Raw genomic sequence first — 27,644 nt, 5'->3', positions numbered from 1 at the left:
GATTTGAAAATTATTATTCATTTAGTTAAATAGTAAGACAGTCAACGAAGTAAGAAGCAAAAGTGAATTTTCATTTGCAGCTTAGACCAAATTAGGGCTAAAATTAATACGGAAACTTAATCATTAGTTTAAAACTTTCCAATATAACATGGATAAAAGCCATTCAAAATGTATATTTCACAACAATTCTCTTTTCTAAATATATTATTGATCACAAATCTTCGAAAACAGCAAAATGTTATTTACTTTAGAATTAGTTAGGATAATCGAGATTTAAACTTTATTCTGATTCGGATATTTCTGCAATGCTTTGGAAACTTGTTGGGAAATAATAAAAGTGATATACATAATATAAAATATAAATAAGAATGGAAATAATATAACGAACTATGAAAATGTTTCAGATGTAGTTAAAATCTTGAAACATTCCGTTTGACGTGAAAAAGTTGTATAATCATTAAATATTCAAACTAATTTGGAATATTTATATAATTGTTTGAACAACACTTTTAAATTTATATATATATATATATATATATATATATATATATATATATATATATATATATATATAATCGGTTTCACAGCGTATGTGGTCGCCTTCCGATTCCCAACTTCCACTCTTTCCTATCATTCCAATCACCAGGTCCTAAGTTCCGTTCCGACATTGCCTTCGATATCCCCTGCTTCCATGTTTCTCTAGGGCGCCCCCTCTTTCGTCGTTCTGTTGGTAGCCTTTTAAATTTATACCTTTTAAAATTAAAAGTTGAAAATTTACGTAGCAATAAAATATTAAATAAGTAAAATATGCTCGATTCTATTTTTAATTTGTTAAAAATACTTCTATTTCAACTGGAATCATGAGAACAATTAAAACTACTGTTTCTTTACCCTTTGGGTTCAGATATATTCGTATAACTATAAATTTCAAAATTGTATAATTGACATCAAGTATAAAGCATTGAATTGTTTCTTTCTATTCACTTAATCTTTAATAAATAATAAAGGAAATAAGCCTACTCTTGACGTAACGATTAGCAAAGCCTATTCCACCAGTTAATGACGAAGTTTTATTAATAATTATATTAAGACATCCGCTAATTAATTATGAAATGTAATATATTTAGTTTTCTATGAAGAGAAGTAAAGTTAGAAAAATAATTAACATTAAGAGTGGTTATATAAAATAACTATTTACGTGTTGATAAGACACAGAGTTTGGAGTACCCTTTACTGGAGAGTCGAAGATTAGCATTTTGACACTCTATTTCGACTACACAAGAAGTACCTAGTTGGTACAATATTGTAAAATAATTGTTTCGAACAGCTTTTCCACCACTATCCAACAAATATGTAGTCATTGCGAGAAAAACCGCTACAAACTTTGTTTAAATTTGTGCCATTTTACAATAAACACGTTTGTTACTGTAAAATAATAGTTAAAACCGGAAAAGAATCTGTTATGTTTTACACCAATGTATACACTCAGCAATTAGATTAATATCTATATTTGTTTTATACGAGTTTCAAAACTTTGTTTAATTTAAATGTTATCATACGTAGCCTACATCTCGTTCTTCTTCACCAACGTCACACGAGTAGAGTGCCATGTACAAGTATTCTCGCTTTGATTTGCCATAATGTGTCTTTTACTGGTGGTGTAGAATATTCGTGTCAACAGGATAAATATTTATCGTGTCAGCTAAGTCGTGATTACGTTTTTTGTAGATGAGTGATGTGAAAGACCAGCTTTTGCACGTGTTGACACAAGGTTATACTGTTTAGAGTCGAGTGCAGATGATCTATCCTTCAGGTTAGATTATGGAAATGTACACAACGCCGAGGTTTGTATAAATTATAGAAAGAGGTTGGAGATAATCATTTTCCATATACTGGGAAGCTTTATTTGTATTTGTTGGTTTGTAATTGCATAAATTATACTTCAGAATAAAACGTTCTCAGCAGCTCAATCTACTCCTCGGAGGTGCGACCTTTTCCGCTCGGACCAAGAGAGTCGTAGGAAAATTCTTTCTATGTATATGAGTCATGATCCACTGTTATAGCGACGTCCTGTTCTGAGAGGGCCAGAAGAAAAATACTTGTTCGTAACTATAGAAACATCCATTTACAAAGTTCCACCGAAAGCCTTAGTCTAGAGCAACTTCTGAGTTGGACTAGCGACCAGATTATCATAACTAACTGTAGATTACATAACGTAGTTTCAAAATGAAATGATACCTAGAGCTATGCAGGACTGGCCTTTTTCCACGTGTGAGCATAGGAGAAATTAAGTAGAAGCAGTGTTACCAGTATAACCACTCTTCCATCATTCCTTCCTTTCACTGTTTATATGGTTGCTGGTAATGTAATGAATAAAATTTATCCGGAAAGCAATTACTTTTTCAGCATATCACTTCTTTAAGATTAAAACTCCTGCTGTGGCCAGCTGCAGGGTCTGCCACTTATTATCGACGACGATTATAATATCATTGTTAAATCATTATTTCTCAAGTTTTTGTACATAATATGACCAAATAGTGATACCACACAACAATCACACTAATATTACAGTAATGGCAATTGCAATCTTCACAATCTCAATTTATCACAACCTGAACTTACCATTACTCTAGCTCACATATTCAACTGGACTGCAACAAATAAGTTTGGTCTTCGCCTCTCATGATGAAAAACGACGTTTAAAAAAGTAAGGAGAAAATAAGCCCTCAATTGCACTTCTGCAGTATGGAATAATAGCTCAGTAACGAAAGGTCGCTAACTACAGGAAAATTACCTCTGTTATTATGATGATGCGTGCTTTCACGACCACCTGTCTCTGGTGTTACGTGTGGACAGATTACTGTGTACATTACAGGTCCGTAGTCTTTCAGGTCAAGGCATAAGGTTTGGGACGTTCTAGACGGTTTTTGTTACGGTGAAAAAAGTTATTCATAAGGAAGTGTAGGCTCCGAAGTGTTGTTTAGATAATGGTAAGATTGCATTCGACGTTGAACTGGATTTCACCAACTCCTCAGTACTTTTTTTGTGTATTATTCAATTTCTATTTAACGATAAAAAGTATTTCTAAAGACATTTTTTGAATAAATACTAACTGAAATAACCCCTTTTCGCTTGACCTATGGATGAAGTAAATATCAAATTGTTACTTGTTTTTTTTTTTAATTTTGTTTTATGAGTTACCAGACTGCAAGAATACCACATGGCATACCACATGGCATGATTCTGCCGATTTCTAGTTCAACCCCATACCAATTCCCATTGGTCATAACGGTGATATTAATAAATAATTTAAATTTCTTTCTGTCCAACGTAACATATCCAAACAAGAACTATTACGACAGCCTAAATGTACATGTTATTTTTATATTTCAACCACTTCCATCCATCATCTCAGGTTAAACTTTCGCCAACTTTTAAGGGGTTGGGCTATCACAAACATAACCACTGAACATTGTATTGCTAATTAAGACCTTTCCAATAGTACACCATAAGTCACGGTTCCTATATTGGATTCTTAGATCCATTTTTTAGAATTCTACGATACCGATTTTATAGGCAGATTTTCTGTAAGTCTTGGATAAAGAATTACTTTAATCGTTTTCTCAACAGTGCATCTTTACTAAATATTTTTTTAGATAAGGATTGCACCATTTTATTTCTGAAACCAAAAAATCCTTAATCTTTATGTTGAAGCAAGAATATTCGGTAACCGAGTTGTGTTTTGGGATTTACTTTCTAGGAAGTCGGTATTTCAGTTAAGCTAAGCGTATGAGCATTAGCTAAGCATATTAGAGTGAAATGATTTTGATTACAGTTTTAATAGAATTTGTATAGTGATAAAAGGTTTTGTAAAATAATGTTAAATGGTTATTTCTCATGATGTAAAGTATTATATAACATCTCATTTATAAACTTAAGAACGGAAAAGATAAGACTCAAGTTCCCAACCTCTATCTTTAACAGTTAAAGATTCATTTTCGTTACAAGAATAAAGCAAACACGTCATAGACTACAAGTATGGGCGTTTCCTAGGGCCTTTGCGGTATATTGTTGATCAATAATCGGTTGCTTATTCAACCGCTGAATGAAGAAGGCTTTGAAAGACGAAAGGTAAATAAACACTCAAAATCTTCATTCAGAACTCGAATTTAATGATAGTTCTATAGCTGATAGATACATCTGGTAATTTGTACTTCAATGTAACAGCACTATTAAACTATTTCTATTGAATCAGTGTTGTGCATTTCTGTTGATCATAAAGGAATCAGTTTAATCATATGTTTAAATTTTAAAATGAGCAGTTTCATACAATTACATATAATGCACTAAATGAAACACGAAATTTCCATTTTACTATGAGATAGCTTAGATGAATGCAGCATGTCTATGTATATAGAATGAACTCTATATCTAATCTATTATTGAGGTAACACTCCCTATATTTAATTCCCCCGACGCTCACACGTAGAAAAGGCCAGGCCTGTAAAGCTAATGTGGTCATTTCATTTTGGCACTCAGATTCAAAAGCGTCCGTCCAACCACATTTAGTTATGATAGTCTAGACGCTAGTGCAACTCTCTAGACAAGCACTTTAAACATTCTGAAGCCCAGATGAATTTGCCATAGATGACCTGATATTTACCCTTTCCCATTTTAAAATGATAATGGTCCGTCCATTCAGCACATAATGATGTAATAGTGTCTCGTTGCTCCCAGTCACGCAACGTGACACGCAACTATTCTGTGACAGCATCAACCTCTGAGACATCCACTTGCATCATGGCGTTAAACATCAGACTGGCTATATGGCCATGTTGAGATCGGATAGAACGACGAGTACTTCATTCATAATGCACAAGAAAATCTTAGCTGTGTAAATGAATGATAGGAGATAAAAGTCAAAAAGCGGAAATACTAAGAATGGCATGTTGTTGGTAGCACCTAGTGATATAACATACTAAAATCTTAATCCCAAGAGAGACGCAACAAGGGGTAGTAAGGGTCAAAATCCCGTATTTTTCGAGAAAATCGAGACCTATATAAATTTTAACCCGGTAAAATTTGTACATTTCTTATGCTTATAGTTTTTTTTATTGTTGTTATTGTAATCCAAGCACCCGTAAATCCGTAAATAAAACATTTCTTATGAAACATTTTTCTCTACACTTCTGTCTCCAGCGCCTTACATCTTCATTTAACATGACACTTTTCAAATAGAAAATTGTAAAGGATTAAACGTACTTCAAATTGGAATTTTTATTTATAATTTTTTATGAATTTACTCAGTCGTTTTGAAATCTATTCCGGAATTAGTGGTTTAGAAAGGAACCAATACTTGGTAAAATATCTGTTTCTGCACAGCCTATCTTTAACACTGGACATATAGAGAAGGCAGGTATTGGATATTTGTGATGTAAGGCTATTTAACTATGAGAATTGACAGTTTCTGAGTAGGAGCGTGGTAGTGTACTGCAGCATTCTGAAGATCGAATCGTTCACTGCATTTTTTGTACGATTGTCTGTCACGTACAATCTCCTCAATCAATAACTGTCAATAGGTTATGAGAGTTTCATAGACTCAACACGCCGTTGATAGTGGTATGATAGGCGTTATTATACTCCATACTTGACATCATGACTGAATCATAAAGATACGGAGGTCTCGAGATAAGTCGATGGTGTGGATAAGTTCCACCAGACAAAAACGTGGCAAGGATTTAGCGCAGCAAGTTTTTACGTCAATGTTATCTGAACTCTTAAATTCTAAGCCGAAAATCGTGTCTTACAGTTTACAGTCTTAACTAACTTTTAATTAAGTAAAATATCCCTATTAATATAATTATCGTGTCGTGAGGATAAAAATTAATTCGGATTAAATAACAGGATTATATGCTCCATAGAGTTTTACAACTTAGACAAGTACTTAATTTGATTTAATTGTTTTAAAGGCAACATACATAAATCGTTTTTGAAGGAATGTGGTACTTCGGTAAGTACAGTATTGGATAAAAAAATTACGAACTTGAACCTTGGAAATGAATGTAGCTTTTACGTACGTAGCTTGTACCTTAGTATCTGTAGTACACTATGTTGATTCTCCCATAGGATGCAACTAAAAGTGTAATAAACTTAGTCTCGAATTAATACTATCTAGAGTAATTAGGCCATTTTTCCTATAGCTTTTGGAAGTTTAAAAATGTGAACCAACATCACTACTCAAAGTGTTGGTAAACCATTCCCCCATAACCTCTCCCAAACCGCCATAACACACGTAAATAGTGGGAATTGTTACCATTGTGCTGGAAGCTGTTGGTCTAAGTAGAATACATGATAACTATTATTTAGTTTTTTATTAATAAGTGAATGCGAGTGAGTCACAGGTATCACGAAGATTGATATTATCACAACAGACGAGTGACTTCTGAGGTCAGTAATCTGTTTCTACGAATCAGTCAGAGGACACGTGTCGTGACTTTGCGATCTCCTCTACGACAATGTCGACGCTCTAAACCTCTGTAAGAAGTGATGCTCCGTGTTGTCCGGCCTGTCGAAAGTGGATTGTCTGAGCGATTAACTCTGGTTTAACCGGCTCTTATTAGAAGCAAAAAGGTAATTACGTAATAGTTTTTTGCTGAATTAAACGAGTCCGTGTTACTTGCCAACAGGGAGAACGTGTACGAGATGTGTTGTGATAACAATCCAAATTCTTCCCGTCCAATTAGTATTAGTCTGTCTGTATCATTATGCTACTGTGCGAAAAGTACGTAAGAAATAGAATTGTTCTCCCGTACAAAACCCATGATAAATGAAAGCTTAAACCATTTTATCACACGGTACACCACTAATAGGTTAAAATGAACAAAATTATCTGAACATAAATATATTTTAATGTTAAATGAGTACACTAATTTATTTTATTTTAATCGTTTAAAGAGTGTAATTCCTATAAGACAACCTGCGATAAATATTATAAGTCAATTAATCGTCATGGACACATCGTCGTATTGCCTTAATGTGAGTTTTTTTATTAAAAAGCAGCCGATCCGCTTTTATACCTTATTCTGTCCGTCATCACAATTATGAGGGCTATTATGAGTAATTATTTCTTCGTGTTCTAGCTTACAAGGTGGAAGAAAGCCACACTACACGTCGCGTAACAGGTGGTGCGGTGCAACACTGATGTTATAGCATGATTTCCAGTTAGTAGCTAATTTTATTCTTAACATGAGGTCAGATTCCGTTATATGCCCCCAACGCTTAAACTTTTTTCAATGAACTTAGAACGTAATAAAAGGATGTAGTTTACTAACAGAACTAACATTCCATCAATCAATAAGCATTTCCAGGTTTCGCGGTCGGTATTGTTGTCGCTGTTATCTTATCTTTATCGAGAATCCCGATTACGGCAGGCCGCGCTGCATCACATTATTATTTAAGTTTTTTACACGGACATAATTGCCTTTCCATTACAATTCAATTTATATTTCTGATCAGCCCCTCTAGAATCTGATATTTTACTGATAAGTACTATCTCGAGGGATGTTTTTCCTTCGGTGCTGCCCCGCGCTGATGGCCGGAGGCACTCGCATTTTGGGTGGCGGATTGTGATCAAGAGTAAAAACAAGTTTTGTGTGTTTTTTCAATAAAGAGTTTAGTTTTTGTTTGGAAATGTTTGTTTTTGTTGAATTTTTGTTTGGAGAAATGTAGGGGTGTGGTCGATATAATACATAAGTACCCTTTTTCTTTAGCTAGTAATCAATTGTAATTCATGATAATCATCCGTAAATGAAAAATTTGCGTTGGGGGCATTATGTTCGTTCTGTTACTCAACTACATCGTTTTATAACGTTCTAAGTTCGTTGAAAAAAGTTTAAGCGTTGGGGGCATATAACGGAATCTGACCCATGTCCTGTGGACATTTAAGTAGATATTCAGACATCATACAGAAAATAAAGCCGATAAAAAAAGGAAATAGTTCCATGCTACTGAATGTTAGCCAGATTCCACGGTTGGATTTGGACCATCGTAGAAGTCATTCGTGTCTGTCTGGGAATGAATTTTCGTTCAGATGCTATTCACATTTTCTTCCATTTAGTTAGGTTCCGTGGCAGAGATAAAATAAAAAACAGTTTCGGTGATTTAGGAAGGGCACTACAACGTAATCAGATCCTGTCACAGACTGTAAACTCTCCACTCTACTACTGTTTTTACTGTTTGAACAAATGTACATATTTTAATAAGTAAAATCTCAATATGAAAAATGACTGTACTCAGCTTGTTTAAAAATTTATTTGGTCTGTTAATTTCTCGTTGCCGTCAAAGTTACTCATAAGACCCATGTACAAATATTAGCAAACGCTCAGCCGAATCCCATGGAATTAAATCTTCCATCATCGAACTCAGTTTTGCTTATATAGAAGTGAATGTCATGCAGAATGTCAAGTCTATAGGTCTGTACGTTTTCGATATCGTAGGAATAGACAGATATATAGAAATAAAAAACATTCCCTTGAGTAACAAGCTTCGCTAACATTCGGCCATTGTGAGAGGCACACTGTAAATATAACGGGGGAGGGCCTCCTGAAACCGAGGTCACAGGTCGAGGTTAGCCAGGTCCAATTAACATTTACGTCACTATCAACTCAAAACTAGGTTTTCCCAAGAGTGTGATCGCATAGTAATGATTGCTCTTTAAAGTCTACATAAACAGCAATTAGCAGGAACGTATTACATATATGGGCCACTTATCGTCAGGGTTTGTTACTTTTAATTATCACGCACTAATGAGTATACATTTTACCCTTTTTCTAATTCCAAGTTTAGCCTAATGAACGTACACCTTCACGTAAATTATTTTATTCTGCTCTGAAAAGCAATTAAATTGAAGCATTTACACTTTCCACGCGCTTTAGTTCGGGTGGTTGAGAATCTAAAATTAACAAACGCGTTTTCATTTGTTAATGCAATCTGTCATCCAGAAATCTAGACGGCTAATGAAAATCACGTGCTATATGGTCGGTCATCACAAAGAAACAGAGCATAAACATGGAGAGTGAACTAGCGAATGGTAACTCTCTCCTGCTAAACAATGCATGGTTCTGCCTAAACATTTAGAATTAACTCTCCTTTCTTGATACGGTTTCACTTTCGTAGTATAGGTTAACTACCTTGAAATGTCCACACATAATCAAATACCAAGACAATATCATTTGCAAGGACTTCGGTCAAATCTGGAATTCTAAGCTAAACGTACATTGCAAAATATGTAACCTTTTACTTAAGTATCCCGATTAAATAAGAAAAGTAGTCCAAGCGGAATAGTTTTGCCAAGGTAAGAAACATTAAATCCGGAAAGATCAAGATACGTCACCTTAGGTCCCAGAGCTTGGGTGTTCAGAAGTAGGTTGGTTTTTTGCCACATTCTAAGGAAGGTAAACCACTTGTAGAAAGTGTGGGACACGGCGAGGTTAGGTTGGATGGTCCGCCGCTCTCTTTTTGGCGGTGTAACCGTGTGAAGCTTTGTCATTCCATTCTCATTTCGGCACTCTACTCAGTTTGTCGGGATTTTAATTTCCCACTGAAACATTCGTGATCTCTTAAACGCGTTAAAAGATCTTCGTACTTTCTGTTTTTTTTTTGCGGTACAACAGGCGAATTGTACACAATGTGACATCAACAAAAGAATGTTAATGTGATTTGTAGAATAACATATTAAATATAAACTTGGCTAAACTAGGACATTGTGAATTGCTTTGTTTATGGACAAGGTTTTCAATACACTTGACAATTCTTAAATCTAATAAACTTGGTCAAATACACATTTTTAATTCTCAAGAGATTTGATCGTGTTCCACAGCCGCAAGCAATGATAACGTGACTGAGACGTCGTTAACTGTAAGTAAAGTAACACGTCAGTCAGCTGGCAGTAAAGACGTCACTGTCTCCCTCTCAGTACTGTAAGCTTTCTCTGCTCCAGTTGTCACCAATCCTCGGACAATGAGCGGTAACTGGTTGGCTATTCTAGAAACTGAAGTGACTACTTAATCCTCTCCTGGTGATAACGCTCACAAACAGCTTCTTACTAAGGAGGATTATTAAGGTAAATGTGTTAAATAATCTGGAGCTACTGTGGGACATTTGCCTCACAATAACAGACATATTGACTTGCTAAACGAAAACCGCTCGTCCTATATACATAAATGTGTGTGTGTTTGTGTTTTTTTCATGCGTCGCATGTGCTGATATACAGTACAAGTAGTGTAGCGATACAGTTAGGTAGGTAATCGCTTTGAGGTCGAAATTAAAACTGTAAATGATTGCCTGTTCTTCCAATACCCTGAGTATCGAATGTTGACCCAGTGTCGGGACCTGGAATTTAACCAGACTTGGACCTGTATAACTCGTTCCCGCCTGGCTAGGGCACCTGTCAGTGTCACTTGTACCTCGCTTCGAATCACTATATCATACGCCGTCTTAAATTATAAAAAATAATTAATCAAAAAGACAAGATTTTCCAATCCACATTACCTCATTTCTATGTGTCTCTGTGTTTTATCAACAATATAAATCTCTCCAATAATAAATGCTACGATGGAAGGAAAGTCTGCCACTACGCCTAGCACAAGTCGTGTATTTCCCCCAGTAATTATTGGACAGAACGTGACTCCTGTATCTGATAAACAAGGTGAGCACTACTGCTACGTCGTCGTACATGTTCAACGACCTACCTACAACTGTCTTATAAACAAATTAATCTTCCCTACTTTCACTAGGCATGATTATGATTATTGTCTATTATTTTAATTAAGGATTTTCAAGGTTTAGGCCCCGTCCGGCCAGACGTGGCCTCTGAAGGGTTATACACCCTCACAATACGTATATAGGTAACCTAAATCGGCTGGTGTAACCCTATTACACATCAATCGGCACTCATGGTCTACATAAATTACTTTAAAAATTGATACTTAATATAAAAACATGTGTATATAACTTTTATGAAAAATACAGAGAATATTAGTTTAAACACGCTGTACATGCCATTGGTTAAAATAGTGGAATGTCTACTTTGCTGAAATCCTATGCATTTAAATGGTTTTACATTTTATTTGGTCCAATTTACTTTATTTTGGCATGACTATTATACATGCAATGTAGGAGAGCAACACACCACTTGTTGCGTAACAGGTTTTGTAGAATTGGCGTACAAGTTTTAAGTCTATTACACATTTCTTTAGATTACACGTATACGTCATTTGATAAATATCATATAATTGTACTAAGTTCATTTAAAATTTATTTTTACTATGTTTAACCATAAGATCAATGTACAAATGTTTGCTAACTCTCATCAAAATCCCACCGAGCGACTTACACATTATCGAACTCAAAGTTACCTGTGTAGATGAACCTTCATGCGTATTTTCAAGTCTATTGGTCAGAATTTACATTCATGGAATACATTTTATCCTTTTTCTAATTCCAAGGCGAGCCTAATGAATGTACAACTTCACGTAAATTATTTTATCCTGCCCTAAAAAGCACCAAAGTGGCTATTAAATTGAAGCATTCACACTTTCCAAGTGCTGTATTTCGTGTGGTTGAAGAATCTGAAATTAACTAAAAAAATCTGTGTTTTCATATCTTAGTGCAGTTTGTCATCCAGAAAATCCAGAAGGCTAATTAAAATAACGTGCTATACGGTCGTTCATCACAACAACATGGTCAGATACCGAGGGCAGGTCGAATTAATTCTTTATCATATTATCTGTTTTAATCTTATAATTCGCATATATAAAATTTTTAAATGTTCCACATCCAAATCCACCATCCACTACAGATTTATGTACGAATACTTAACTTCATACATTACTAGTAATTCTGTGAACAGGAGACGTCGCTCACAATGTTTTAACACGTCATGGCTTTGGTAAATTGGAGTACATTTTACTAGAACGGTCTTTATTAAGTTGTAAACAATCGTGTCCCTACCAATTGAATTATTTAAATTTCCAAGTATTTCTTGGGAAAGTGAATACTAACACAGCTTTCATCTCTTTTATAAATTCGTAGATTATATCATCAGCTTTAATACTTAACTACTACAGCTTGGTATTATAATTACTAACTGCACCATAAATAATCCCCCCTTACAACCACAGTGCCTCGGTTGATTATGTTGTTTGGCACTACCTGTTCTTTTTACGAGTATTGTTACTTCTGAATTTAATTCTGTGCGTGTAGTTGAATACGTTAAAGGTGCTTGTGCGTTGAAACTGGTTTGGTGTCACCTTTATTATATTTGTATAATTCTTTACTTTAAAAATTATCGAATTATTTTCAGAACTACAATAAACAGTAATTCAACGATTTTACTATGGTAGAATCTAGGAAATAAATATAAATATAGTAGTATTAGTACAGTAATATTTTAAATGTGCTATAGATAGGTCAGGTCAACTTTGTCATTTAATTACTCATATCTTAATTTCTATGGATTTTGTCTGTGCTGTCTTGAAATGGAACGAACAACGAAAAATCTGTTCACCTATATATTCGTCACCCATGAACAATTTGAGGTTAAAGTGCCCCAATTTCCTATTAGATCGGTATGACTCAAGAATCTCTATGAGTCAATGCGGTTACTATTGCAAATTTACTAACATCCTAAGTTTGACCCAGAATCTATATGAACACTTCCTCAATGACCTCCCAATGCATCCTTACAATTTGTATCAAGCTACCGGTTCGCAAGAAATAGGCCAAGGCGAGAAGAGAATAGATCGGCTTTCACTGCATTGCTTACTGAAGAGGTTAAGTACGCCCATCAAGGTCCGCTTCGACTCGGAAACTTAAGTTGTCAATTATACAAGCCTACTAAGTGATGGTAGGCTGATGACTTTCCTGGTATATAGATACCATAATTACAGTGTGCTAGAGTTTCAGTCTTCTGTGGTTTTTTATTAAACAACTCATGGTACATAGCACACTTTCTCTATGTAATCAAGACTTGACTAAGGAAATTGATGCGCAGAACTAATTTGAGTAAAATAAAATATGGATATAAAGCAATATATACTTAACTTGATAGTTAGCCTACGATAGGAAGTACGATCATTATATTTATTTCAGAATAATGTATACTGGTTTCATATAACGTGTCTCAAATAGATTGTGACATAGTAATGCATAATAGAATAGTCTACTAAATTGTGTATCAAAGTTAAAAATATTTCCATTAAGTTTTAATTACTATCTGTGATAATATCCGATTAAATAGTTTGTATGATTAAATTTAGAAAAAAAAGAGAATTAATACGCAAATTCTTATATTTCACAGTTTTTGTACCGCCATTTAAAAGTAAAAACAAATAATAATTGTATAACATACTACATAGATTTACATCAATCTGATAATCGAAAACTAATATTTAGGCCTACATATATTGGCACACCTGTATTTAAAACTGTATTAAAATATTTGTTACCTGTTCTCAAGGGTAGATTTTCTGAAGAACCGTGTAAGTTCACTGTTCTACAAAAATCCGTTCTCTCACAACCAATTTGATCAAACCTCATTTAAAACTATTTTTACTCATTATTTTAAACTAATTATCCAGTGTTTAATTTATTTAGAATAGCATTTCCCAAAAACCCAACCCCACAATACATGAAATAAAATGCAAAATCCGCGAATCCATGTACTTATGAACTATACGGATATTTAAGTTATACCGTTGTTTTAAACTCACGATCTTCTGAACATAGCTACATCTTTTTCCTCTTCTTCTATTAACGCAATATAATTACTAATTTCTCATTTCAGTTCTAATTTAACAGTATTTATTAAACCAACTGTTTACCGAATGGTTTTAAAATCTTGTCTTTGTAAGTGAAAAATCTAAGAACGATGTTTATATTTTGAATATTATTTTATTTGTAACGTGTTACACAATTCAAATCACGTTGTTGAATTTATTTGATGAAGGTTTTAAATATGTAACTACCTAATAATTTTGAGCGTTAGCGATTCCTAATCACACGAGGGACTAAAAACTTTATTTCTATTTGCGTCTGTCCGCACAATATCCCGAGAACGAATGGACCTTTACATTTTAAAGTTTATATAAAGCTTCATTTGTATAAAAGCCACTATGATTTTGACGACACTGTATTTCATTCCATGGGATTTGGTTGAGCGTTAGCCAACACTTTTACATTGGTTCTTATGGAGTAACCATGATATCAACGAAAGAATTGCAGAGTAAATAAATTTGTAAACAATCAGTACAACCATATCACATTTTAACATGTAATATGGTAACACATGTCTTCTAATAAGATGAGCTATAGGCTATACTTAAAATTTTGCATGCAAAATGTGACACGTTGTGTGTCGCCGTCTTACAATTTTTATAGAAAGATAATCTATTGTAGCATTTTTAAGGGGTCCAAATTTGGATCTAGGTTAGAAATACCCACCTGGGCTTTATCACGTTTTATTGATGTACCGACTCTTTGGGAAGGGCAGGATAAGTGAGGAGCTTAAACTTAAGAAACAAGATATCACAACGAGCCAGTTTTACCTGTAAGATTACAGGTAATAATAAAAACACTATGCAGATGCCAAGAGTGTTTATTATTAGTTTATTGTATAGTTGTTATCTCTCTGGCTATATTGAGAATTTGTTTGAAAGTATTCTACAGTGTGTTGTTGGTGTTCAGCTATAGAGAAGGTTTATTTGCTGTGCCACACGGCAGAAGTTAGTTAGGGTGGTTTGTTGTTTGTGTTGTAGTGAAGTTACGTGGCCTTGCCTCCCGTTAGTCAAGCAACTGCGAGACAAGGCTAGACAAACCTCGAGTACCGCACACGAGTACTCACATGTCACGTGTACTTCAGATTCTCTCGACGTCAATTCCGAGTCATACTTCGTTAATATTCAGCGTGAATTTGAGGATTTATATGAGTTTTAACGATTACACGAATTTTCTCTCATATAATAGTTGATTAATCTTTATAACTATATTGCGAACTATTCATGTTATTTCACAGAACAATACAAACATTTTATAGTTCTTAGATTTCTTGTGATTAAAACTGAAATATTCTAAGAAATCGTGGATAGGAAATATTCTCTGAAAAATGTGTTTAAGTAATAATTAAAAATAATTATGTAGCTAAAATTAAACCGACACATCACAATATTGAAGTACCCTAAAGAACGTAACGAAAAGTTGTCGTACAGATATATAGACGAACGGTCTACACTTTTACCCCAAAATAAACAAAGCTCTTCCTGTGATTCATATGGTCAAGATTATCCAATGTAGGTTCAAAAGTTTCTAAAATCTATCCATCAGGCGTATAGACAGACGGAAGGACTAAAAATTACATGATTTTAAGAAGAACCAGTCGGGTCCTCGCAAATATTGGACTTGAAATCCATATATTTTCTAGTGTATACATAATTATCCACGTATGTCTGTGTGTGCGCCCATGCCTGAATGCGCTCGTTTGAGTGTATTTTGTGATGTCAGGCAGAGTTTGTTCGTTTTGTAGCACACACCTAATACACAACACAATTTCAAATTCAAATGTACTTTGTTCACCAAAATGTTCATATTAAGCTCTAAAAGTGGTTTATATTGTGACCGCATTAACCACGCAAGCGAGACCGGACTTGGCGTGTTGGTCCACCTCGCTCTCGATAACTGGTTCCAAATCCAACCCGAATTGAGAAATTATTTGTATTAGTGCCAAAACGCGTTCAGTTTAAAAAAATAGTTCTTGATAGGACCACAAAACTTCATTAAGTTTTTACGCACATCGCAGAGACTAAGTATAAGTTGGTAACTGTTAATGTCGTGTAATTATTTTATTAAGAATACATCTCGTACTTAGACAATTGTCTTCAAATCTTAAAAACTTTTGTTTTAATATTGTGTACCATAGTTTAAAACACTAAACAAGAACTAAAGTATGGATCGATTTTAACAAGAATGTTCTAAAGTCCCTTATTTTCTACGTATTATTAACTTGACATAGTCCTTGGGCAACAGTCGATATTTTTGTTCTAAATAATCAGGCACTATATTTGACAACAGGCTTATGTACAATGGTTGTTTTAAGGCTTAGTTACATTAACAGTCTAATCGTGTATTTTTCAGCAATGCGTTTAAACCGCCTAGAACACATACGTGCAAAGAAATAATTAAAAAATCTTATTCATCAACAGGTTATGGATTCATTGATCCTACATCAATACTAGGATCAAACCTAAGATGTTTTTTCGGAAAATTTCTTCATTTAATATACTTAAAAAAACTTCTTCCAAATCTGTTTAGGGGATATATTTAAAATCAAAACTATAAACCACATGTATCCGATGTATTTGAGGGATGTATTTGAGGGATTCAAACGGATGGTTTGTAATACAATGTACATTGTATACGAAAACGGTTCATGTCGTTCTAAAATAGTTCTTAACAAGCCGTTGAATTAACCAAAACGCAAAACTTTTAGGAACGTTCTCCCACGACCTAGTATTTACTCTCATTTAATTCTTTCTACGCCTAAAAGGAAAGTTTGACAGGGCTAGAAAGGGTAGTTTATTTTTATTATTATGGTAAGTGCAGAGCGGCAGGGTTTTCTTCGCAATCCTTCCAGCTATTATCTCATATTATTCTGCGACACGCGGCTACAATTCCCTTAATAAGCCGAGTAACCTGCAATGCCTGTACCGTTCCTCGTACTTCTGTACAATTACCCTCATTCCGCTCTCCAACTGGCATTAGAGCTGCATGCACTCCCTGGCTGCCGAAAAATATTGTGTTTACTGTTGATTAGATCTCTCAAATTATCAACACAAAACAAAAACAGACTACGTTACTGTTCCGGGAATTTTCCTCTACGTTATATTTAATTACTCAGATCAAAAGTGACCTTGCTTAGCTGTCCTGGACTCAAGATACGGGCGGTCCCAAGAATAGGATAAAATACTTCAGACCATATACACAGCGACACACGTAGTGTCAATGTGTAACCTGGCTATTCACGGTGAAAGCGGTCAGTGGTTTACTACTGCTACGCTCTGGCGGGCAAATATTACAGTTGGAACTCTGGGCTATGTGCACCTCAGGTAATATTCTACTTGGCACAAGTTAAACTGTCTGAAAGGTCATTCGTGTTCTTATTACTACACTCTTGCGGGCAAACAATGCTGTTGAAACTCTGGGCTATGAACGCCTCAGGTGTAATGCTACTTGGCACACGTAGAGCTTTCTGACAGTCGTGTTTCTACTACTGCACTTTGCCGGGCTAACATTGCAGTTGAAACTTTGGGCTATGAACGCCTCAGGTGTAATGCTACTTGGTACACGTAGAGCTTTCTGACAGTCATGTTTCTACTACTTGGCCGGGCTAACATTGCAGTTGAAACTCTGGGCTATAAACGCCTCAGGTGTAATGCTACTTGGCACACGTAGAGCTTTCTGACAGTCGTGTTTCTACTACTTGGCCGGGCTAACATTGCAGTTGAAACTCTGGGCTATAAACGCCTCAGGTGTAATGCTACTTGGCACACGTAGAGCTTTCTGACAGTCATGTTTCTACTACTTGGCCGGGCTAACATTGCAGTTGAAACTCTGGGCTATAAACGCCTCAGGTGTAATGCTACTTGGCACACGTAGAGCTTTCTGACAGTCATGTTTCTACTACTTGGCCGGGCTAACATTGCAGTTGAAACTCTGGGCTATGAACATCTCAGGTGTAAAGCTACTTGGCATACGTAGAGCTTTCTGACAGTCGTGTTTCTACTACTGCACTTTGGCCGGGCTAACATTGCAGTTGAAACTCTGGGCTATGAACGCCTCAGGTGTAATGCTACTTGGTACACGTAGAGCTTTCTGACAGTCGTGTTTCTACTACTGCACTTTGCCGGGCTAACATTGCAGTTGAAACTCTGGGCTATAAACGCCTCAGGTGTAATGCTACTTGGCACACGTAGAGCTTTCTGACAGTCGTGTTTCTACTACTGCACTTTGCCGGGCTAACATTGCAGTTGAAACTTTGGGCTATAAACGCCTCAGGTGTAATGCTACTTGGCACACGTAGAGCTTTCTGACAGTCATGTTTCTACTACTTGGCCGGGCTAACATTGCAGTTGAAACTCTGGGCTATGAACATCTCAGGTGTAAAGCTACTTGGCATACGTAGAGCTTTCTGACAGTCATGTTTCTACTACTGCACTTTGGCCGGGCTAACATTGCAGTTGAAACTCTGGGCTATGAACGCCTCAGGTGTAATGCTACTTGGCACACGTAGAGCTTTCTGACAGTCGTGTTTCTACTACTGCACTTGGCCGGGCTAACATTGCAGTTGAAACTTTGGGCTATGAACGCCTCAGGTGTAATGCTACTTGGCACACGTAGAGCTTTCTGACAGTCGTGTTTCTACTACTGCACTTTTTGCCGGGCTAACATTGCAGTTGAAACTTTGGGCTATGAACGCCTCATGGTGTAATGCTACTTGGTACACGTAGAGCTTTCTGACAGTCATGTTTCTACTACTGCACTTTTTGCCGGGCTAACATTGCAGTTGAAACTCTGGGCTATGAACGCCTCAGGTGTAATGCTACTTGGCACACGTAGAGCTTTCTGACAGTCGTGTTTCTACTACTTGGCCGGCCTAACATTGCAGTTGAAACTTTGGGCTATGAACGCCTCAGGTGTAATGCTACTTGGTACACGTAGAGCTTTCTGACAGTCGTGTTTCTACTACTTGGCCGGGCTAACATTGCAGTTGAAACTCTGGGCTATGAACGCCTCAGGTGTAATGCTACTTGGCACACGTAGAGCTTTCTGACAGTCGTGTTTTTACTACCGCACTTTGCCGGGCAAACATTGCTGTTGGAACTGTGCACTATGTATGGCAGAACTTGAGACAAGTAGAGCTATTTGATATGTCAGTTGTGTTAATACTGCTGCACTCTGCCGGCGGCAGTTAGAACTCTGGGCTATCATGTGCCCTTCAGGTGTACTACTACTTGGCACGAGTAGAGGTGTATGGTAGGTCGAGTACTGATGTGTCACTGTTACACTCATGGCCTTATCTTAATCTGTGTGTAAACCCAGACAACTTTCATGAATACAAGTTCAAACTTTAGTATTATTACATTATTGGAAATGCTTTACATATTTCTGCTTACTGTTGTATTAAACTTTAATTGTGTAGCCAGAAAATGTATCTCGTGAGTAGTAAATTATCTATTTTACTGCCGAAGTGATCCTTTTGTAATACATCTAACGAAACATTTTCTTATGTAGAAGCCTTTATAGGAAGCATAAATTATACGATTCGACAAAAATGGGAAACGAGGTTATGCTTATTGAACCTCGTCCAAGAGTTTTCACTCCTCACGTCTACCGAATTTAAATAAGTGTATTTTGGAAGCTTGCCTGAAAACCCATTCTCTCCAGAGTGAGGCCGTAATCTTGCAGACGTGTTCTCTAGTTTTTATAGTTGTCATTTAAATCCAAATCAAAACAATTAAGCTTTTCCTAGCTTTTTTCCATTAGGTAATGTGGTACTTGGCATAATACGCTGACTTGCAGATTGATTCCTGATGCACGTCCCACCAAACATTCTGACATAAAGACCTCATTTATTTTTCTGATTGTCACATAGACCCAAATCTCGACTAAAATTAAGTAATTTACCTAAACAGAAAAGTCCATTATCAGCAGAAAAGAAAATAAAAGAATATATACCCCAAGAAATTTGAACGGTTTAGAAAAAAAATATAGATATTTCGTTTTGATCAGTATGCAAATTCTAGTGTGGTAATTTTATGTGAATACACTACTTAAACAATTAACTAACAATATTTTCTATTCTTCCGAAGAGATAAAAAATGTGTGAACGACAGAATGTGCAAACAGCTATTGCTTACTATTTATCACTCAATCACTAACACGACTCATTTTTTTATCAAGTACATTTTACATTCATTAATACCACAGGTCATTCAGTCATCTATTATACCTTATACTTACAGTTACTGTTTAATTACTCTTCAGAACATTCACTGAAAGACATATATCAAAATATAAAAACTGAAAGTTCACCTTTTGTATCGCATCTTTTAATAATTGTAGTTTATAGTGGATGTTGTTTTCAAGATAAATATTTAAGACCGAAAAATAAATATAAAAGATTATTTTAAATTTTCAACGATACAAAGGGGTAGATCTACGACAATGGGGATATGTCTGTCTTCCAAATAGTATATCACAATGGTTCACGAATAGTTGATTCGTTACTTATCGCTGCAATAACAATGTACAAACTCGTATATGAAGGTTAAGGTTCTTAAAAATATTAACTGAGTAAATATGTGCAAAAAAGCGTTTGCGCACATTTCCTACTTATAAACAAACCTAGGGCACCCGCTTTCTGTATGACATTCCAAGCATTCGTGAGATAAATACGAAAAAATATAATAAGTAGATCTGTAACCTGTTAAATCTACCTAATCTTAGTCCTAAAGACAAATTTACATTTTCAATCCATTCTTATATATAATGTGGAATTTAGTTTCCCTCTATTTTTATCAATGAAATATCATAATATATTAATTTAATTTATTGTTAAAATACTTATATTAATGTAATTTTGTGTTTGCTTAATATAATGCGGTAGAGTAGGTTCTTTTACATTCAAGTCTACGTCTGTCACATTACTCCAGTAATGTTCTTTTTACATATTTTCGATCTACAAGTCAAATGCATACATTACATTATGAGAGAGTAGGCCAGTTAATATTTTGAATAAAAAATTCATATTTCCCCGTGAATTATCATTTTTGAGATGAGGGTTTATTAACTCATTTCATATTTCTTTCATGTGCGAATTTATGTTAGTGTCTATGTTGTTCTAAGGCCGAAAACTTGAATGGTCTATCTACAAACAATAAACATCTTGTTACTTTCACTTATTTAAGTGATTTGTTTGTCAGTATAAACAAGTTTTCAGAAATGTTAAACAAATTTAAATGGCTAATAGCTCCAGTAGACATTTCAGTTTATATATATATATATATATATATATATATATATATATATATATATATATATATATAATTTCAATAAACATTGAATCGCAAAAAGTACTTGCTCCGCCGGGAGTCGAACCCGGATCTCTCACTTGCCGGGTGAATGTGCTACCATTACACCACAGAGCGCTTACTTTTTCCGATTCAATTATTTTGTATTTGGCCGTATCTGTCACATATGCGTTTAAATAAGCAAACTAACATATGATCGGAAGACCAAATAACTGTCAAATGACTTTTATTTACGTTAAACTTTATAAATGGCAATAGCCTTATTTAATTTCAATAAACATTGAATCGCAAACAGTACTTGCTCCGCCGGGAGTCGAACCCGGATCTCTCACTTGCCGGGTGAATGTATATATATATTTACATAGCTCTGTATAATATTTTACGCTGAGCTATAAAAACCACTATTTACTTTCCTTCGTGTGCTGTCTACTGGTTTAGTTACAAAATAGTTTCAAACTCCTATGTTTGAAGTCTACTACTTCAATTCTTAATTTATCCTTCAATAAATTTAAATCTTAAAAAAAATTCAAAATGTATATGATTGGGTATTTTCTAAATATTGTTAAACACATTTGCTGGTTAATGATATACGAGTACTAGTCATTAAATTCAATTTACTATGCTAACCATAATTGTATTCAAATTATTCAATAATAAATACAAGAATAAACTATCGCAAATGAAACAATCTAAAATTAAATTTGTTAGTAAATGTTATAAACAATCATCTGATATTAAGTTGGAAAGTGGATTAAAAAACACTGGCTGAGCAATACTTTTTTTAACTAAACTATTATTTAAACTAAAAATAAATAATCCCATACGATTTCTTTGGAAGTCAGTGGAGCAGAGCCCTATAGTTGAACATCAAATCCACAAAAGACACATCTAGAGTATAACAGCTTTCTATCAATATCAAATATGTATATTCGATAATAGTTTTTTATATCTAAAGCAGCAGTAGAATAATCAACAAATTCTCTTAATAACATATGGTACGCTGTAGATCTCTAACTTTTATATTTCGTGCTTACGCAAAATTTTAATAACTGGCTGTTCATGACACAAGAACCTACACTTTTTTACCTTAAGTTATTTCAATTTTATTTTTAATACTGTATGACTTGAGCTATTTTCATTATTCAGGATGCCTTTCCTGAACCTCCCTATAAGGGGTGTACAACTACATGACGCAAGAATTCTTTAATCTTACCACAGACGAGAGTTTCACTTGAAAGTCAAGAGCTAATTAATCATGGACGTGAAGACCCACTTGGCAGAACAATCGAGTGTCAATGATCCCCAATAATCAATAGTAAAGTTATCAATGAGCCATTCATGCTCGCAGAGTGCACGCGGGCTGCGCCAACTGCGCCGTCTCGTGCTGTCGAGCGATAACCGAATCTCCAACACTCGTGTCTGGCCGATACACCTCACTCGCTCTACACGTGATATCTGGGCCAGGGTCACGGAGCAAGGTGCTTGTAAACACAAAATTATCAAAGGCGTAGGAAAATCACCGAGTGATTTTTAACAGAGGCGTGATTGTTTATGTGTACGATTACAAATAACTCAGTCACAATGTTTACTGTAAACAATAACTGATAATAGTAAACACAATAAACCCATCCTAGAAATGTAGGGAATTCTTCGAGAATATGGTTGAAATTCTTAGATGTCAAATGGACAGGAAATCGGCTTATCGATGTTGTTCTACTGTGGAGGCTTAAATATTACATATACAGTGCATGTACAATCTTTATACAGTTACAGAGTGGTCGTTTTGTATTTGGTAATGGCAATAAGTACGGATTGGTGTACGCCAATCCGTACTTAAGAATTAAAATCGTAAAGAATATAATATTTAAAATACTTTTATTTAAAAATAATTATGCTCGTTACTGAACTCTTTTAATGTGTTGCTATCATCTGTAAATATCAAATGAAAATGCGTTATTAGTTATCGATGTTTGTTGACAAAACGACTCTTTAGTTTTCTTCATGTTACCATATTCGTTACACTTTCAAAAACTAAATCATTTTGAAAACCTTAAAAAATTTGGTTATAAACATGTAAATACGTTTCTAAAAACGTGATCTCGGTTAGGTTATACTTTTTTAGTAATCTTGTTTATATACGTATTCACTTGTCATAATACATGGTTTACTTATACAATGATATTTTGTGTATAGTGTAATTAATGTATACTTATTGTATACTTCTCAAAACTTATTGATCTTTACCTTGAAACTTGCATATTGTAAGAAACCTTACATCGGAAACACGTAGAATCAAACAATTGTTGTAAATTATCTTATAATTATAAAACGCTTTATTTTTTATTCTACAATGTTAAATAATGTTGCCTAATAGTCTTGTAAAGAATCGTTTTTCAAGAAAATTAAAACAAGTGCCACATGTTTTTAATTTGTTGGTTAGTATATTAAAAAATATATAAAACTAAAAATATCAGACTTAAACCGTTATGCAAACACAGTTACGTTATGACCGAAGAGTAAGCACAAATTGATAAATATCAATGATTATGCTCTTGCTATGTAAGATCCAACCATTTTCTAGGAGAAATTATCAGTAAAATCGGTTGCCAATCTAAATTGTCTTAAACATTAAACCCCCTACAGGGGTTAATCATGGAAGGAAATTTCCATTCTGTGAAATACAAAATACTCTACTAATGTAGATTAATACCAGTATAGTTTTACAAAGATTGACGATACCAGATTGAGTTGTACAATACCTAACCACAAAATCATTTAAAAAAACTAGCGGCAGTGTTACATGAAGTATGTCATTGGTCTCCGGTAGGTAATCAAAACTAAAATCACTGATAAAGTTTAGGTCATAAAATATAAAATACATTCGCTACCAAACAACAGCACAGACGCTCCCGGCTTCGACATTATCTTCCGCTCGGTTTTTGCAAGTGAATGTTCTTTTGTTTATAACGTCTGCTGAACTATCACGATTCTCTCTCCAGTAGTTCATCAAAACTAAAATCACTGATAAAGTTTAGGTCATAAAATATAAAATACATTCACTACAGTAGCGTAGCCAGAAATTTCGTTCGGGGGGGGTCCGAAACCGGATCCGGTGGACGTTTTGTGTGTTATTTGCCAATGAGTTCACTGGTAAAAGGTAAATACCAAAAATATGGGCTTTAGTAACTACGCCTTATAGAAAGTGGAAAGATGTAATAGGCAAATTAAACTCTCACAGCAACTCTAGTACCACAAATTCTCTAGTATAGCTACAGAAACTTTACGAAGTTCGATTCTGGCCGAGTAGAAGAAGGCACCAAAGTGATGTGTTGGATTCACTGGATAAGAAAGAAAAAGAGCAAAACAGAGGCTTCACTCAAGCGTATAGTTGACTCAACTATATTCCTGTGGAAAAAATGAAATACCCCTTCGGGACATTGGGCTACTGAGGGCCGAAAATCCTTTAGAAAAGGAGGGAATTTTCGAGCGTTGCTCGGGTACAGATCAAACTAACGGTCGGAAAATGCACCGGAAAAACTCTACTGATGAATTTCGGCTACTTTGGATTTCACTGATTGAGGTATTTATGAATGAGTTATAATGACGATTTTTTTGTATCATTACACTGTAGACGAGTATATAATTATCGGAAAAAATCACTTTCGGTCGGAAATAAAATACACCTGAAAAACTCTAATGATTAGAACTTCAACTACTTCGGACTTCGGTTCTTGAGGTAAACGTGTGGTATTTTGATTGAGTTAGAACGACGATTTTTTTGTTATCATTAAACTGTACTCGACTACCTATATAATTTATCGAGAAAAAAATCACTTCCGGTCGGTAAATACCGAAGAAAAGTTCTCTACTGATTCGTTTTGACGATTTTGGATTTCACTGGTTGAGTGGTTGAGATAAAAGTAGTACTTATAATTATGTTAGGACATTGATTTTAGAGATTAATTAAACGCCGACTAATTAAATATATAATTATCGAGAAAAAACCCAAAAATAATCACATCCGATCGGAATATACTAAGGAAAATTAAATAACACCTCAGTCAGTGAAATCCAAAGTAATCGAAACACTTCTTATCAGTAGAGTTTTTTCCGGTGTATTATCCGACCGGAAGTGATTTTTTTTCAATTTTTCTTCATATAATTATATAGGTAATAGTCGGCGTTTCAATTGATACATAAAATCAATGTTCTAACATAATTCTAAGTACCACTTTTATCTCAACGACTCAACCAGTGAAATCCAAAATCGTCAAAATCTGAATCAGTAGAGCTTTTCCTTGGTATTTTTCCGACCGGAAGTAATAATAATAATACTTTTTATTGTGTCAACAATTATAAAAATTGTATACAATCGTCAAATTAAATTATTTATAAATATGTATATCTATTTTAAATTGCCCCCATTCATACCCGTTCATACACAGTCCACACTCATTCCTAAGTACTCAGCCATACGTTTTAAAATCTTCTAAATTTTACCACCAGAAATAGAGGATGATCCAACTACTTTAAATTTCATCCCAGCGGCTCATCATAAACTCTTGCACTGAATAGAACACTCTCGACACCAAAAAGTGTCTCAATCGAGCTTTAAATTTTGTTGGTTCATTCAAATTTTTGTATTTCATCAGGGAGCTTGTTGATCAGCTTAACACCAACCTCACATGGCAAACGTTTGAATGCGGCTGTTCTGTGCGGATGTAACCGAAGGTTGTCCCCTGCCTTTTGTCCCGTATCGATCCCGTATCGTCACCATACTGTACTGGACCATTTTCCCTCTCAGGAGCGATGAGTTCAGCCTGCTGACGTACACAAGGAACAAGACTGGTCCAAGTATAGATCCCTGTGGGACTCCATAGGAAAAAATTCGCTAATTTTAAAGTGATTTAATTGTTTTTTTTTCTCGATAATTATATATGTATTATTCGGCGTTGAATTAATACCTAAAATCACCGTCCTAACATAATCCTAAGTACCACTTTTTACCTCAACCACTCAACCAATGAAATCCAAAATCGTCAAAACTTGAATCTGTAGAGAGCTTTTCTTCGGTATTTATCGACCGGAAGTGATTCTTTCTCGATAATTATATAGGTACAGTGTACAGTTTAATGATAACAAAAATCGTCGTCCTAACTCAATCGAAAAACACCACGTTTACCTCAATCACTGAAGTCCAAATTAGTTGAAGTTCTAATCAGTAGAGATTTTCAAGTGTATTTTTCCGACCGAAAGTGATTTTTTTTTCGATAATTATATACACTTTTACAGTTTAATGACACCTAAAATCAACGTCGTAACTTAATTCTAAGCAAGCAGTCATTTTACGTCCCCAATACGAATTTGAACGAAGTGGTCGCTAATTTAAACTGTTCGCCGTGTTACGGTTCAGGTTACTTTGCGACATCACGTGACCGCGCCCTATATAAATACCATGATTACACTACACTACCCGAAAGGCCGAGCCCAAAAGTATCGTTTGATACTTTATGATTTAAACGAAAGGACAATTATATTTTTAACAACGGTCACTTCAATCAATTTAATGTTTGTAGACAAGAGTAATGATCACTGTCCTTTTTTCTCCTGCTCCATGCTTTATTTTTTAATATGTCTTAAAATTTCGGGGGGGGGGGGTCCGGAACCCCCTGGACCCCCCCCTTCGCTACGCCACTGATTCACTACCAAACAACAGCACAGACGCTCCCGGCTTCGACATTATCTTGCGCTTAGTTTTTGCAAGTGAATGTTCTGTTATTATAACGTCTACTGAACTATCACGATTCTTCTCTTTGCATCTTCGTTCCCATCTTCAGTTATTATGTATTATATACAGAGACACTGTAGATATATGAAAGGTGTTTTCAAACTCTCTTTATAAATATAGGGAATGTTTATAAGATGAGTAGGACTTATAGTCTACATGTATGATACACCAGAGGATTTACTCGTTTAATTATTCGAATGTCCATCTGTTATTAGTTAACTTCATCCTTAATCAAACTATTAGCCACATCGTGGTAATTTAGCGCGGTTGTTTGTATGTAAACTGTGGAATAAACAGGAATTAAAAATGGGATTTTCTAAGTTATCTGAATTTAATATATTACGCGCTAAGGGATGAATTAGTGCCCATTACTTGTTACGTTTTTATATTTATTCACGTTCTTGTTGTTATGTTGGTGATTACAAAAGTTAATAGTACATTACAGTTGAATATACCCATTAGGCAACAAAACAAGTTAGGCTGTATTTAACTGTATTATTACTCGTATTAGCTGAAGAACAATAACCCGGAATACATTAAGAGATTTGGCAATACTATGACAAGATTAACATGATGTAGCAGGAGCCAGTAAAATACAAAAAATAATAATGGGTGTAGTTTGCGATTTTTAAGTTATATTGGATGTATATGGCATGTAGGACTCATATCATATTTAGTATATATACCCTCTATTGATCCACTCATAGGCCATACAG

The 27,644-nt window shown here is 34.9% G+C and overlaps 1 protein-coding gene across 3 annotated transcripts in view; it reads left to right on the top strand.

Moving 5' to 3' along the window:
• LOC124359510 overlaps positions 1–27,644 on the top strand; it is an 86,986-nt gene that overhangs the window by 1,029 nt on the left and 58,313 nt on the right. The gene's annotated exons all lie outside the window — the stretch shown is intronic.

This window comes from Homalodisca vitripennis, chromosome 4, assembly GCF_021130785.1.
Source record: "Homalodisca vitripennis isolate AUS2020 chromosome 4, UT_GWSS_2.1, whole genome shotgun sequence".
NCBI lineage: Eukaryota > Metazoa > Arthropoda > Insecta > Hemiptera > Cicadellidae > Homalodisca > Homalodisca vitripennis.
The sequence above is the reverse complement of the archived record's forward strand: the minus strand, read 5'-3'. Positions and strand labels throughout refer to the sequence as shown.